The 15268-nt window shown below is 51.5% G+C and overlaps 1 protein-coding gene across 1 annotated transcript in view; it reads left to right on the top strand.

Annotated features, from left to right (window-relative positions):
- Window positions 1-15268, top strand: part of LOC149429035 (V-set domain containing T-cell activation inhibitor 1-like) — a 56119-nt gene that overhangs the window by 5326 nt on the left and 35525 nt on the right. Inside the window, exons 2-3 of the mRNA XM_089666808.1 lie at window positions 11252-11284; window positions 12936-13177. The gene's annotated coding sequence lies outside the window, so the exon portion shown is untranslated. The remainder of the gene's footprint in view (window positions 1-11251; window positions 11285-12935; window positions 13178-15268) is intronic.

Here is a 15268-nt window from a genome sequence, read left to right as displayed (position 1 = left end):
AGGTCCTTAACCCTCAAGGGGCGTACAATCTAAGGTCCCTAACCCTCAAGGGGTGTACAATCTAAGGTCCCTAACCCTCGAGGGGCGTACAATCTAAGGTCCTTAACCCTCAAGGGGCGTACAATCTAAGGTCCCTAACCCTCAAGGGGTGTACAATCTAAGGTCCCTAACCCTCGAGGGGCGTACAATCTAAGGTCTCTAACCCTCGAGGGGCGTACAATCCTGACTCACATTCATACATACACATACTAGGGACAATTTAAACAGGAGCCAGTTCACCTCCCAGCATGTCTTTGGAGTGTGGGAGGAAACCGGAGTACCCAGAGAAAACCCACGCAGGCACAGGGAGAACATGCAAACCCCAGGCAGGACATGCCATGGTTGGGATTTGAACTGGCAACCCGAGTGCTGCCAGGCGGAAGTGCTGCCCATTCATCCATTTGGTTAATAGATGTTTCGTCTTGATATTGGTGGCATCTTATGGAACTTATTTTTGCAAATAAAAAGAAATGTAGCGGTCGTTTTGCTGATTTCATATTTTCTGCAGTTTAATTTGTTTTTAATTTTTTTTTTTGGGGGGGGGGGCAAGTAGGACACTAGCCCTACCCCAGAATACAGCTCCCAGGACCATAGTGGAGTGCTGCAGGAGGCTGAGACCAGGAGGTAGATTCCAGGCTGGGAGGGGCCATGGGGTGATGCAAGCGAATGTCAGGAGAATTAGAAGTGGTCATGTGATTTCACAGAAGACGGCTCTTCTAGTTACAGGAAAGTGAAACCAGTTCTGAAATGTTACACATTCTATGATCGGTGCAGCTCATTTACAGGAATACACAGCAGCAGAGCCGCACCCAGTGAGTGCATTCCATACAAATCGATCTTTATATCTTATGGGGGGGTTTTGTTTGTTTTTTGTACTCCTTTGTATTGTGTTTATACCCTCACTGGAGATACAGAGGACAGAGCAGAATCAAAACACAAATAGAATAGAATAGAATAGAATGTTAAGTTATATTGGATATTCTGGGTTGTCTTTTGGCCGTAGCTGGGAATGTAGAGAGCTCAGCAGACCGGGTAGGATCGGCAGACTGCTTCTACACGGCTACATGCCATAAACACATATGTATTTCTGTGGCATTTTGGATGCATTTCTGATCTGTCAATAGTGGACATAGGACGCAAAAAAATAAATAAAGCAAAGACAGTGCGTTTTTTATGTTTTTGTTGGATTTTCCATCCATTACAATGGGGAGCTGAATTTCTGGAACGTTTTTCTAAACAGCAACATTGATGCGGAATGCAGGGATTGACTTTAAAACGCACCGCGCCTGCAGGACAGGGATGTGACCAGTGCTGTGGGATTTAGGACCGGATCATGCTAGGAATTGCATGTACATGTGAATCATACAGGAATGCATGTGCATGTGGAATCATACGGGAATGTATGCAGATGTGAATCATACGGGAATGTATGCAGATGTGAATCATATGGGAATGTATGCAGATGTGAATCATACGGGAATGTATGCAGATGTGAATCATACGGGAATGTATGCAGATGTGAATCATACGGGAATGTATGCAGATGTGAATCATACGGGAATGTATGCAGATGTGAATCATACGGGAATGTATGCAGATGTGAATCATACGGGGAATGTATGCAGATGTGAATCACACAGGAACAGGGGCAGACTGACTATCTGGAAACTTGGCACTGTCCGAGGGCCCGGGGTCAGTAGGGGGCCCCATGAGATGCCCCTGGTACCTTTTTCATAGGCTTTTTTGAGTTTGGGCAAGGACACAGGGGCCCCATGATCCCCTATTGCCTGGGGGACCCATGAGTTGTCAGTCCGCCCCTGGTCCCTAACCCTTGAGAGGCGTACAATCTCAGGTCCCTAACTCCCATCATACATACACATACTAGGGGCCAATTTAGACAGGAGCCAATTTACCTCCCAGCATGTCTTTGGAGTGTGGGAGGAAACCCACGCAGGCACAGGGAGAACATGCAAACTCCAGGCAGGACGTGCCATGGTTGGGATTTGAACTGACAACCCGAGTACTGCCAGGCGGAAGTGCTGCCCATTTATCCATTTGGTTAATAGATGTTTCGTCTTGATATCGGTGGCATCTTATGGAACTTATTTTTGCAAATAACAAGACATGTAGCGGTCGTTTTGTTGATTTCATATTTTCTGCAGTTTAATTTGTCTTTATTTTTTATTTTTTTGGGGGGGGGGGTCAAGTAGGGCACCAGGGCTCTCATCTGGTGGTTTTGTCTATGGGGGGGGGGTTGTCTATGGGGGGGTTTTGTTTGTTTTTTGTAATCCTTTGTATTGTGTTTATACCCTCACTGGAGATACAGAGGACAGAGCAGAATCAAAACACAAATAGAATAGAATAGAATAGAATGTTACATTATATTGGATATTCTGGGTTGTCTTTCGGTCGTAACTGGGAATGTACCACAGCTCTTTGGTCTTCACCATAGTGGAGTTTGGAGTGTGACTGTTGGAGGTTGTGGACAGGTGTCTTTTATACTGATAACAAGTTCAAACAGGTGCCATTGATACAGGTAATGAGTGCAGGACAGAGGAGCCTCTTAAAGAAGAAGGTCCAGGTCTGTGAGAGCCAGAAATCTTGCTTGTTTGTAGGTCACCAAATACTTATTTTCCACCATAATTTGCAAATAAATTCTTTCCAGATCAGCCAATGAGATTGTCTGGATTTGTTTTCTCATTTTGTCTCTCATAGTTGAGGTCTCCCTATGATGCCAATTACAGGCCTCTCTCATCTTTGTAAGTGGGAGAACTTGTACCATTGGTGGGGACTAAATACTTTTTTGCCCCACTGTATGTCCATGCGGATGTGGATCACACGGGAATGTATGTCCATGCGGATGTGGATCACACGGGAATGTATGTACATGCGGATGTGAATCACACGGGAATGTATGTACATGTGGATGTGAATCACACGGGAATGTATGTACATGTGGATGTGAATCACACGGGAATGTATGTACATGTGGATGTGAATCACACGGGAATGTATGTCCATGCGGATGTGAATCACACGGGAATGTATGTACATGCGGATGTGAATCACACGGGAATGTATGTCCATGTGGATGTGGATCACACGGGAATGTATGTACATGCGGATGTGAATCACACGGGAATGTATGTCCATGTGGATGTGGATGACACGGGAATGTATGTCCATGCGGATGGGAATCACACGGGAATGTATGTACATGTGGATGTGAATCACACGGGAATGTATGTCCATGCGGATGTGAATCACACGGGAATGTATGTACATGCGGATGTGAATCACACGGGAATGTATGTCCATGTGGATGTGGATGACACGGGAATGTATGTCCATGTGGATGACACGGGAATGTATGTCCATGTGGATGTGGATGACACGGGAATGTATGTCCATGTGGATGACACGGGAATGTATGTCCATGTGGATGTGGATGACACGGCATGCTGTGTGATCCGTCATGCACAGGTCACATGCCGTTCTGTACGGAGCCCCAATAGTCCTCCAAGCACTGCCTATGGAAACGCACTGCAAGCAGATTACATGGAACTTCTTACTCTGCACCATGTGACCCGCTGCATCTGCAACCTGCAATTGGGGGGCCATTGACTTATTATTGACCCCGCTGCAGATCACAAATGTCAGTGTTGGATGGAGGGGGAGGGGTGAGACCCCCTGTCAGTGATGGATGGAGGGGAGGGGTGAGACCCCCTGTCAGTGATGGATGGAGGGGGAGGGGTGAGACCCCTGTCAGTGTTGGATGGAGGGGGGAGGGAGGAGACCCCCTGTCAGTGTTGGATGGAGGGGGGATGGAGAGACCCCTGTCAGTGTTGGATGGAGGGGAGGGGTAAGACCCCCTGTCAGTGTTGGATGGAGGGGGGAGGGGTGAGACCCCCTGTCAGTGTTGGATGGAGGGGGGAGGGAGGAGACCACCTGTCAGTGTTGGATGGAGGGGGAGGGGTGAGACCCCCTGTCAGTGTTGGATGGAGGGGGGAGGGAGGAGACCCCCTGTCAGTGTTGGATGGAGGGGGAGGGATGAGACCCCCTGTCAGTGTTGGATGGAGGGAAGGGGTGAGACCCCCTGTCAGTTTTGGATGGAGGGGGGAGAGAGGAGACCACCTGTCAGTGTTGGATGGAGGGGGGAGGGAGGAGACCACCTGTCAGTGTTGGATGGAGGGGGGAGGGAGGAGACCACCTGTCAGTGTTGGATGGAGGGGGGAGGGGTGAGACCCCCTGTCAGTGATGGATGGAGGGGGAGGGGTGAGACCCCCTGTCAGTGTTGGATGGAGGGAAGGGGTGAGACCCCCTGTCAGTGATGGATGGAGGGGGAGGGGTGAGACCCCCTGTCAGTGTTGGATGGAGGGGGAGTGTGGCAGGCGCAGCACCCTTTGGTGCCTTGTGCGCTGTGGCATTAGTAAAATGATGCAATTGCTGTTTCTTTGTTTGATTAGACTGACTTTACTCTGTAATTCCTCCAATGCCGCTCTATGGATGCAGAAGGTTTAAAGAGCAAACCGAATACTTTAGTTAACTTCTTTAATAACTTCAATCTTCTTCATATAACAGCTTACATTGGGTTGTTTCTTTCATATTACATTTTGGTTGTTTCTTTCATATTACATTGGTTGTTTTCTTTCATATTACATTGGCTTGTTTCTTTCATATTACATTGGGTTGTTTCTTTCATATTACATTGGGTTGTTTCTTTCATATTACATTGGGTTGATTCTTTCATATTACATTGGGTTGTTTCTTTCATATTACATTGGGTTGTTTCTTTCATATTACATTGGGTTGATTCTTTCATATTACATTGGGTTGTTTCTTATTACATTGGGTTGTTTCTTATTACATTTTGGTTGTTTCTTTCATATTACATTGGGTTGTTTCTTTCATATACATTGGGTTGTTTCTTTCATATTACATTGGGATGATTCGATAGCTTATCTCGATACATTCGTTAGCTTATGTTAGATTAATTTGTTAAGTTCGGTAGATTGTATCGATTATGATTACTCTACAGTGACTTGATTCGTAAGTTCGGTGGAACTACAAGTAAACACACACAACAGTTTTTACACACAGATCTACCTGCATTACTAAACAACAGAGGAACACACAAGTGCATTAAATACCTATTTGGCCTTCTCTGCTTCCATAAAGCTTTTCTGACTGGAACTTTGTCTGTTTCCTCCTCTGTCTGGTGAGCATGTGTCTCTAGAATATACTAGCAGGGAGTTTTACACCTGTCAGTGTTGGATGGAGGGGGAGGGGTGAGACCCCTGTCGGTGTTGGATGGAGGGGGGAGGGATGAGACCCCCTGTCAGTGTTGGAGGGAGAGGGATGAGACCCCCTGTCGGTGTTGGATGGAGGGGGGAGGGATGAGACCCCCTGTGAGTGTTGGATGGAGGGGGGGAGGGATGAGACCCCCTGTCAGTGTTGGATGGAGGGGGGAGGGGTGAGACCCCCTGTCAGTGTTGGATGGAGGGGGGAGGGATGAGAACCCTGTCAGTGTTGGATGGAGGGGGAGGGGTGAGACCCCCTATCAATGTTGGATGGAGGGGGAGGGATGAGACCCCCTGTCAGTGTTGGATGGAGGGGGAGGGATGAGACCCCCTGTCAGTGTTGGATGATGGGGGAGGGATGAGACCCCCTGTCAGTGTTGGATAGGGGGTAAGGGGTGAGACCCCCTGTCAGTGTTGGATGGAGGGGGAGGGGTGAGACCCTTTGTCAGTGTTGGATGGAGGGGGGAGGGATGAGACCCCCTGTCAGTGTTGGATGGAGGGGGAGGGGTGAGACCCCCTGTCAGTGTTGGATGGAGGGGGAGGGGTGAGACCCCCTGTCAGTGTTGGATGGAGGGGGAGGGGTGAGACCCCCTGTCAGTGTTGGATGGAGGGGGAGGGGTGAGACCCCCTGTCAGTTGTCAGGGAGATTCATCCTCTCCATTTGTCCTGTTCGATTTCTCACCGGAATCTGGGTGGTCTCTGCACATTGCAGGGGTAGTAACACACTTGGTTGCAGGTGAAGGGATGGTGCCGCTCATCCGGCTCCAGTACTGAGGAATGGTCTCAGCCACCGTTCTGGTCACGCCCATTGACGCATTTCACCCCGCCCACTGTTGGCTTGGTCCTCAATACTGGACTCCTGGGGTGGGTTGAGCAGCGTCCATCCCTTCACTTGTATTGGCTGACACAGGAATGGCTGGGACTCGTGCCCCCCTCTTCTCACTTGCCGGTAGGGGGGCTTTTTCCCTTCCATCCCCGGCTTGGAGCCGCGACATAAGGAATACTTTGTATCAGATTCCGATCATTTATTATTCTGGAGAAATAGTCTGCGTCCGGTGCAGAGCGCGGCGAGGATCTAGCAGGATGCGGCTGATGAGGGGTTCCGGTTTGTTTTTGTTTTGCTAACAGAAAAGTGAGGCAGTTGTGTCCATGTAGTGCGACTTCCCGCTCTGCGTCACTCAAGTCGCATCAAAGTGCTGCAGGAACCTTTATGTGTCCAAAGTCACATGTCAGGGCTGGAGTCAGGATGAAGGTTCGGGACAAAATAAATAAATATAATTCATTTAGGTAATTATAATAATAACTTCATTATGTAACAATAATAATAATAAAAGTATAATACACAATACATTCTAATGTAATTATATTATTATTTAACCTCTTGCCGACCGCGCATAGCTGAATGACGGCTTCACCGCGGCCGGCCAGTTCTGGGTGGACGTCATATGACGTCCTCCCAGAACGCGCTCTCCTGCGCTCCCCAGGGGGCGCGCACCCGGCGATCTCCGTGATCGCTGTGTCCTACGGACACAGCTGATCACGTGGTGTGGTAAAAGGCCAATCACAGCGGCCTTTTACCACGTGATCAGCGGTGTCCAATGACACGCTGATCACAGGGAAATGCAAGTGCCGGTTCTCGGCTGCACTTTCCTCACGCTGTCAGATCGTGAGGAAAGTACTGCCGAGAACCGGCAGTTGTCAGAGCGAGGATCAGCACCGATCATCAGGGCACTGATGATCAGTGCCCTGATGATCGGTGCCCAGCAGTGACACCCGCAAGTTCCACCCAGCAGTGCACCCACTAGCTCCGCCCACCTGTGCCCAGCAGTGCCCCCACCTGTGCCACTCTGCAGTGCCACCTACATGTGCCCAGCAGTGCCACCCACCTGTGCCCACCCACCTGTGCCACTCTGCAGTGCCACCTACATGTGCCCAGCAGTGCCACCCACCTGTGCCCACCCACCTGTGCCCACCAGTGCCACCCACCTGTGCCCACCCACCAGTGCTGCCCACCAGTGCCACCCACCAGTGCAGCCCAGCAGTGCTGCCAGTCAGTGCCACCAGTCAGTGCCCAGGGGTTGTGCCAGTCAGTGCCGCTAGTCAGTGCCCAGCAGTGATGCCAATCAGTGCCGTCTATCAGTACCCATCATCAGTGTCACCTATCAGTGCCGCCTATCAGTGCTGCATATTAGTGCCGCCTATCCGTGCCACCTCATTAGTACTGCCTATCAGTGCCCTTTAGTGCTGCCTATCAGTGCCCATCAGTGCCGCCTATCAGTGCCCATCAGTGCTGCCTCATCAACGCACATCAGTGAAGGAGAAAAAATACCTGTTTGAAAAATTTTATAAAAGAAACAAATAAACTTTTTTTTTTTTCAAATTTTTTGCACTTTTTTTATTTATAGCGCAAAAAGTAAAGCGCCCAGCGGGGAGTAAATACCACCAAAAGAAAGCTCTATTTGTGAGAAAAAAATGATCAAAATTTCATATGGGTACAATGTTGCATAACCGCGCAATTGTCAATCAAAGTGCGGCAGCGCTGAAAGCTGAAAATTGGCCTGGGGGGGAAGGGGGTAGAAGTGCCCGGTAGGCGAGGGGTTAATTTCATTATCAGCCCGCTACACCTAACCCCTTCACTGCCACACGGCTTCACACGCCAGACTCAGCCCGCTGCACCTAACCCCTTCACTGCCACACGGCTTCACACGCCAGACCCAGCCCGCTACACCTAACCCCTTCACTGCCACACGGCTTCACACGCCAGACCCAGCCCGCTACACCTAACCCCTTCACTGCCACACGGCTTCACACGCCAGACCCAGCCCGCTACACCTAACCCCTTCACTGCCACACGGCTTCACACGCCAGACTCAGCCCGCTGCACCTAACCCCTTCACTGCCACACGGCTTCACACGCCAGACCCAGCCCGCTACACCTAACCCCTTCACTGCCACACGGCTTCACACGCCAGACCCAGCCCGCTACACCTAACCCCTTCACTGCCACACGGCTTCACACGCCAGACCCAGCCCGCTACACCTAACCCCTTCACTGCCACACGGCTTCACACGCCAGACCCAGCCTCTACACCTAACCCCTTCACTGCTACACGGCTTCACACGCCAGACCCAGCCCGCTACACCTAACCCCTTCACTGCCACACGGCTTCACACGCCAGACCCAGCCCGCTACACCTAACCCCTTCACTGCCACACGGCTTCACACGCCAGACCCAGCCCACTACACCTAACCCCTTCACTGCCACACGGCTTCACACGCCAGACCCAGCCCGCTACGCCTAACCCCTTCACTGCCACACGGCTTCACACGCCAGACCCAGCCCGCTACACCTAACCCCTTCACTGCCACACGGCTTCACACGCCAGACCCAGCCCACTACACCTAACCCCTTCACTGCCACACGGCTTCACACGCCAGACCCAGCCGGCTACACCTAACCCCTTCACTGCCACACGGCTTCACACGCCAGACCCAGCCCGCTACACCTAACCCCTTCACTGCCACACGGCTTCACACGCCAGACCCAGCCCGCTACACCTGACCCCTTCACTGCCACACGGCTTCACACGCCAGACCCAGCCCGCTACACCTGACCCCTTCACTGCCACACGGCTTCACACGCCAGACCCAGCCCGCTACACCTAACCCCTTCACTGCCACACGGCTTCACACGCCAGACCCAGCCCGCTACACCTCACCCCTTCACTGCCACACGGCTTCACACGCCAGACCCAGCCCGCTACACCTAACCCCTTCACTGCCACACGGCTTCACACGCCAGACCCAGCCCGCTACACCTAACCCTTCACTGCCACACGGCTTCACACGCCAGACCCAGCCCGCTACACCTAACCCCTTCACTGCCACACGGCTTCACACGCCAGACCCAGCCCGCTACACCTGACCCCTTCACTGCCACACGGCTTCACACGCCAGACCCAGCCCGCTACACCTAACCCCTTCACTGCCACACGGCTTCACACGCCAGACCCAGCCCGCTACGCCTAACCCCTTCACTGCCACACGGCTTCACACGCCAGACCCAGCCCGCTACACCTAACCCCTTCACTGCCACACGGCTTCACACGCCAGACCCAGCCCGCTACACCTAACCCCTTCACTGCCACACGGCTTCACACGCCAGACCCAGCCGGCTACACCTAACCCCTTCACTGCCACACGGCTTCACACGCCAGACCCAGCCCGCTACACCTAACCCCTTCACTGCCACACGGCTTCACACGCCAGACCCAGCCCGCTACACCTAACCCCTTCACTGCCACACGGCTTCACACGCCAGACCCAGCCCGCTACACCTAACCCCTTCACTGCCACACGGCTTCACACACAATTCCCAAATAATTTCCACACCTCTGCTCTCCACAGGAGCTCTATGGGATGGAGATCTGGACTCATTGCTGGCCAGTTCAGTCCTCTCCAGCGCTTTGTCTGACACCATTTCTGGGGGCTTTGTGACATGTGCTTTGGGGTCATTGTCCTGCTGGAAGACCCAGGACCTCTGACATTGGAGACCCAACTTCCTGACCCCGGACCCAACATTGGACCCCAGAATTCTTTGGTAGTCTTCAGATGTCATAATGCCATGTACACGGCCAAGACATCCAGTGCCTGAAGCAGCAAAGCCACCCCAAAACATCAGTGACCCCCCCACCATGTGTGATTGGAGGGACTGTGACCCCCCCACCATGTGTGACTGGAGGGACTGTGACCCCCCCACCATGTGTGACTGGAGGGACTGTGACCCCCCCCACCATGTGTGACTGGAGGGACTGTGACCCCCCACCATGTGTGACTGGAGGGACTGTGACCCCCCCATTATGTGTGACTGGAGGGACTGTGACCCCCCCCACCATGTGTGACTGGAGGGACTGTGACCTCCCCACCATGTGTGACTGGAAGGACTGTGACCCCCCCACCATGTGTGACTGGAGGGACTGTGACCCCCCCCACCATGTGTGACTGGAGGGACTGTGACCCCCCCCACCATGTGTGACAGGAGGGACTGTGACCCCCCCCCACCATGTGTGACTGGAGGGACTGTGACCCCCCCCCCCACCATGTGTGACTGGAGGGACTGTGACCCCCCCCACCATGTGTGACTGGAGGGACTGTGACCCCCCACCATGTGTGACTGGAGGGACTGTGACCCCCCCACCATGTGTGACTGGAAGGACTGTGACCCCCCCACCATGTGTGACTGGAGGGACTGTGACCCCCCCCCACCATGTGTGAATGGAGGGACTGTGACCCCCCACCATGTGTGACTGGAGGGACTGTGACCCCCCACCATGTGTGACTGGAGGGACTGTGACCCCCCCATTATGTGTGACTGGAGGGACTGTGACCCCCCCCACCATGTGTGACTGGAGGGACTGTGACCTCCCCACCATGTGTGACTGGAAGGACTGTGACCCCCCCACCATGTGTGACTGGAGGGACTGTGACCCCCCCCACCATGTGTGACTGGAGGGACTGTGACCCCCCCACCATGTGTGACAGGAGGGACTGTGACCCCCCCCCACCATGTGTGACTGGAGGGACTGTGACCCCCCCCCCACCATGTGTGACTGGAGGGACTGTGACCCCCCCCACCATGTGTGACTGGAGGGACTGTGACCCCCCACCATGTGTGACTGGAGGGACTGTGACCCCCCCACCATGTGTGACTGGAAGGACTGTGACCCCCCCACCATGTGTGACTGGAGGGACTGTGACCCCCCCCCACCATGTGTGAATGGAGGGACTGTGACCCCCCACCATGTGTGACTGGAGGGACTGGATTCTCCTCTTTAGGCCTCATTTCTTTTTCTGATAACAGTAGAATGATGGGATTTACCAAAAGCTGACATTTTGTTTTGTCTGTCCCCAGCACCTTCTTTGAGAAGGATCGTGACTTCCTCAGGTAAGTTTTGGCAAACTCCAATCTGGCTTCTCCCATATTTCTGTGTCAGCGGTGGGGTCCTCCTGGGTCTCCTCCCATATTTCTGTGTCAGCGGTGGGGTCCTCCTGGGTCTCCTCCCATATTTCTGTGTCAGCGGTGGGGTCCTCCTGGGTCTCCTCCCATATTTCTGTGTCAGCGGTGGGGTCCTCCTGGGTCTCCTCCCATATTTCTGTGTCAGCGGTGGGGTCCTCCTGGGTCTCCTCCCATATTTCTGTGTCAGCGGTGGGGTCCTCCTGGGTCTCCTCCCATATTTCTGTGTCAGCGGTGGGGTCCTCCTGGGTCTCCTCCCATATTTCTGTGTCAGCGGTGGGGTCCTCCTGGGTCTCCTCCCATATTTCTGTGTCAGCGGTGGGGTCCTCCTGGGTCTCCTACCATATTTCTGTGTCATCGGTGGGGTCCTCCTGGGTCTCCTACCATATTTCTGTGTCAGCGGTGGGGTCCTCCTGGGTCTCCTACCATATTTCTGTGTCATCGGTGGGGTCCTCCTGGGTCTCCTCCCATATTTCTGTGTCAGCGGTGGGGTCCTCCTAGGTCTCCTCCCATATTTCTGTGTCAGCGGTGGGGTCCTCCTGGGTCTCCTCCCATATTTCTGTGTCAGCGGTGAGGTCCTCCTGGGTCTCCTCCCATATTTCTGTGTCGGCAGTGAGGTCCTCCTGGGTCTCCACTCATATTTCGGTGTCGGCGGTGGGGTCCTCCTGGGTCTCCTCCATATTTCTGTGTCAGCAGTGGGGTCCTCCTGGGTTTCCTCCCATATTTCTGTGTCAGCAGTGGGGTCCTCCTGGGTCTCCTCCCATATTTCTGTGTGAGCGGTGGGGTCCTCCTGGGTTGCCCACCATATTTCTGTGTCAGCGGTGGGGTCCTCCTGGGTCTCCTCCCTTATTTTTGTGTCAGCAGTGGGGTCCTCCTGGGTCTCCCACCATATTTCTGTGTCAGCAGTGGGGTCCTCCTGGGTCTCCTCCCATATTTCTGTGTCAGCGGTGGGGTCCTCCTGGGTCTCCTCCCATATTTCTGTGTCAGCAATGGGGTCCTCCTGGGTCTCCTCCCATATTTCTGTGTCAGCGGTGGGGTCCTCCTGGGTCTCCTACCATATTTCTGTGTCAGCGGTGGGGTCCTCCTGGGTCTCCTACCATATTTCTGTGTCATCGGTGGGGTCCTCCTGGGTCTCCTCCCATATTTCTGTGTCAGCAGTGGGGTCCTCCTGGGTCTTCTCCCATATTTCTGTGTCAGCAGTGGGGTCCTCCTGGGTCTCCTACCATAGCGTCCCTTTTCCTTCAGATGGCGATGTATAGTGGGAGTGGACACCGTTGTACCCGGTGCCTGAAGGTCAGCTTGGATTTGTCGGGAAGTCGATGGAGGTTTTTTAGCCACCATTTCAACAATCCTCCATTGCAATCTTTCATCAATTTTTCTCCTTGGGCCACGTCCAGGGAGATTAGCTACAGTGCCATGGGCTGTAAACTTTCTGACAATGTTGTGCACAGTGGACACAGGAACATTAGGATCTCTGGAGATGGACTTGTCACCTTGAGGTTGTTCATGCTTTTCCACAATACTGTTCTCCAATCGTCAGATAATTCTTTGCTTCTCTTTCTCTCCTCCATGTGGCACACAGAGACACCCAACAGAAAGGTGGAGGCCATTTGTCACCATTGTACCCGGTTGTCGGTGTGATGTTGTCAGCGCCTGGTCATGGATACGGGGGAGTTAAATCACAAATGACAGAAACATCACAGACTGGGAACGCAATTATTTCTTACAATTCTGAGAAGATGCCAATAATTCCATCCGGTCCATTTTTTTGACAAAAATATCACGTGACAACCAACATACTGGACTGGAACCAACAACAAGAAGGTGTCACTGAATTAGGCACTTTATAGTTATTTATTCATTGTCTTGCAAGAAAAAACTGCACTTCTTTTTTTATTTTATTTTTTAATTTATATATGTATTCTTTGTTTTTTTTTTTGTTTTTGTTTTTTTAAAAAAATTATTTATTAATATATTCATTTCCTTATTTCGTTATAAGCAAATCCATAACAACAAATCCCAGAAAATTGGAAGGGGGCCAATTGAGTGACCAGTATGTCAAGGGAGGTCACATGATGCAGGAGGCCCCTCCTTTTTCTTCCTCCTTCCAATCTTCTGCCACCACAATCCAAATCCCGCCCCTTCACCCTCCTGCCATCACTTAACCCCTTCATTACCCTACAGCCCAGTCCGAAGGGCCCGTCCCCAGTCATGGTGCCGGCTGTGTCTACAACACGGGGCATTGCTTTTAGTCATCTAGAATGTACCATGTGTGTCCTGCAGTCCTTCCGGCTGGTCCCACCCCCCAGGTGGGACCTTTATAGGTGTCCTGTGTAGCAGAGTTACTGCAGCTAATTCAAATCTACCAAAAAAAGTTATATATATACACACCCCTCCCCCGGACTGTATACAATGTATATATATATACAGCATCTCCCAGAAGTGAGTCCCCCCTCCCCCGGACTGTATACAATGTATATATATATATATATATATATATACACACCGTATCTCCAAGAAGTGAGTCCCCCCTCCCCCAGACTGTATACAATGTATAAAATATATATTATACATTGTATACAGTCCGGGGGAGGGGTTCACTTCAGGGAGATACTCTGTGTGTGTATATAAAATGCAGATAGTGAACCATCATACATGACAATGTGGCTGATAAAACCAACTAATAAAGTGACTGAAGTGCGTTATAAATACACAAGATAAGAAAGTCCAAAATTCAAGGTGATCCTTTTGTATACAATGTATATATATACACAGTATCTCCCAGACCTGAGTCCCCCCTCCCCCGGACTGTATACAATGTATATATATATACAGTATCTCCCAGACCTGAGTCCCCCCTCCCCCAGACTGTATACAATGTATATATATATACAGCATCTCCCAGACCTGAGTCCCCCCTCCCCCAGACTGTATACAATGTATATATATATACACAGCATCTCACAGACCTGAGTCCCCCCTCCCCCGGACTGTATACTATGTATATATATATATACAGTATCTCCCAGACCTGAGTCCCCCCTCCCCCGGACTGTATACAATGTATATATATATATACAGTATCTCCCAGACCTGAGTCCCCCCTCCCCCAGACTGTATACTATGTATATATATATATATAGTATCTCCCAGAAGTGAGTCCCCCCTCCCCCGGACTGTATACAATGTATATATATATATAGTATCTCCCAGAAGTGAGCCCCCCCTCCCCCACACTGTATACAATGTATATATATATAGTATCTCCCAGAAGTGAGCCCCCCTCCCCCAGACTGTATACAATGTATATATATACACAGTATCTCCCAGAAGTGAGTCCCCCCTCCCCCAGACTGTATACAATGTATATATATATATATAGTATCCCCCAGAAGTGAGTCCCCCCTCCCCCGGACTGTATACAATGTATATATATATACACAGTATCTCCCAGAAGTGAGTCCCCCCTCCCCCAGACTGTATACAATGTATATATATATATAGTATCTCCCAGAAGTGAGTCCCCCCTCCCCCTCACATTAGTGTCAATATTTGATTCTCTCTTTTCATGTGACAACACTGAAGAAATGACACTTTGCTACAATGTGACGTAGTCAGTGTACAGCTTGTATAACATGGAAATTTGCTGTCCCCTCAAAATAACTCAACACACCACCATTAATGTCTAATCCGCTGGCAACAAAAGTGACTCCACCCCTAAGTGACAAGGTCCAAGTTGGGCCCAATGAGCCTTTTTCCCTCCTCGGGGTCATGTGACTCGGTGGTGTTACAAGGTCTCAGGTGTGAATGGGGAGCAGGTGGGTTACATTTGGTGTTATCGCTCTCACTCTCTCATACTGGTCACTGGAAGTTCAGCATGGCACCTCATGGCAAAGAACTCTCTGAGGATCTGAA

The sequence above is a fragment of the Staurois parvus genome, unplaced genomic scaffold, assembly GCF_062004578.1.
Source record: "Staurois parvus isolate SC_StPar_1 unplaced genomic scaffold, SC_StPar_1.0 ptg002851l, whole genome shotgun sequence".
Lineage (NCBI taxonomy): Eukaryota > Metazoa > Chordata > Amphibia > Anura > Ranidae > Staurois > Staurois parvus.
This window is presented reverse-complemented; position numbering and strand designations above follow the sequence as displayed.